This window comes from Anomaloglossus baeobatrachus, chromosome 1 (assembly GCF_048569485.1).
Source record: "Anomaloglossus baeobatrachus isolate aAnoBae1 chromosome 1, aAnoBae1.hap1, whole genome shotgun sequence".
NCBI lineage: Eukaryota > Metazoa > Chordata > Amphibia > Anura > Aromobatidae > Anomaloglossus > Anomaloglossus baeobatrachus.
In genome coordinates this window covers 590,269,859-590,271,762 of record NC_134353.1, presented here as the reverse complement: position 1 = coordinate 590,271,762, position 1,904 = coordinate 590,269,859, and positions in this window count along the sequence as shown.

Sequence of the window (1,904 nt, the reverse complement as noted above, 5' to 3'; positions counted from 1 at the left end):
CATAACTCAATTGTATCAGCAAAAAATAAAAAGGTTTGTAAACTTATCAGTATTACAGTCATATGAAAAAGTTTGGGCACCCCTATTAATGTTAACCTTTTTTCTTAATAACAATTTGGGTTTTGCAACAGCTATTTCAGTTTCATATATCTAATAACTGATGGACTGAGTAATATTTCTGGATTTAAATGAGGTTTATTGTACTAACAGAAAATGTGCAATCCGCATTTAAACAAAATTTGACCGGTGCAAAAGTATGGGCACCTCAACATAAAAGTGACATTAATATTTTGTAGATCCTCCTTTTGAAAAAATAACAGCCTCTAGTCGCTTCCTGTAGCTTTTAATGAGTTCCTGGATCCTGGATGAAGGTATATTTGACCATTCCTGTTTACAAAACAATTCCAGTTCAGTTAAGTTTGATGGTCGCCGGGCATGGACAGCACGTTTCAAATCATCCCACAGATTTTCAATGATATTCAGGTCTGGGGACTGGGATGACCATTCCAGAACATTGTATTTGTTCCTCTGCATGAATGCCTGAGTAGATTTGGAGCGGTGTTTTGGATCATTGTCTTGCTGAAATATCCATCCCCTGCGTAACTTCAACTTCGTCACTGATTCTTTTACATTATTGTAAAGAATCTGCTGATACTAAGTTGAATCCATGCAACCCTCAACATTAACAAGATTCCCGATGCCAGCATTGGCCACAAAGCCCCAAAGCATGATGGAACCTCCACCAAATTTTACTGTGGGTAGCAAGTGCTTTTCTTGGAATGCCGTGTTTTTTTGCCTCCATGCATAACGCCTTTTTGTATGACCAAACAACTCAATCTTTGTTTCATCAGTCCACAGGACCTTCTTCCAAAATATAACTGGCTTGTCCAAATGTGCTTTTGCATACCTCAGGCGACTCTGTTTGTGGCGTGCTTGCAGAAACGGCTTCTTTTGCATCACTCTCCCATACAGCTTCTCCTTGTGCAACGTGCGCTGTATTGTTGACCGATGCACATTGACACTATCTGGAGAAAGATGAAGCTGCAGGTCTTTGGAGGTGGTCTGTGGATTGTCCTTGACTGTTCTCACTATTCTTCTTCTCTGCCTTTCTGATATTTTTCTTGGCCTGCCAATCCTGGGCTTAAAAAGAACTGTACCTGTGTTCTTCCATTTCCTTACTATGTTCCTCACAGTGGAAACTGACATTTTAAATCTCTGAGACAACTTTTTGTATCCTTCCCCTGAACAACTATGTTGAATAATCTTTGTTTTCAGATCATTTGAGAGTTTTTTTGAGGAGCCCATGATGCCACTCTTCATAGGAGATTCAAATAGGAGAACAACTTGCAAGTGGCCACCTTAAATACCTTTTCTCATTGTTGGATACACCTGCCTATGAAGTTCAAAGCTCAATGAGGTTACAAAACTAATTTAGTGCTTTAGTAAGTCAGTAAAAAGTAGTTAGGAATGTTAAAATCAAGAAATTGATAAGGGTGCCTATACTTTTGCACCAGTCAAATTTTGTTTAAATGCGGATTGCACATTTTCTGTTAGTACAATAAACCTCATTTCAATCCAGAAATATTACTCAGTCCATCAGTTATTAGTAGTGATGAGCGAGCATGCTTGTCACTACTCGGTACTCGCACGAGTATCACTGTACTCGGGCTGCTCGGCGGGGACCGAGTAATCTCGCGATACTCGTGCTTTACTCGTGGTCTTCATTTCTGCATGTTGGCGCTCTTTTGAGAGCCAGCCCTCATGCAGGGATTGGCTGGCAGACCACTGCAATGCCACAGCCCTGTTAGTTGTGGAATTGCAGTGATTGGCCGGCCTGCACAGCGTCACCGAGCCTTTATATAGGCCGGCGCGCTGTGCTCTGCTCACAGCTATTCTGACAGTGA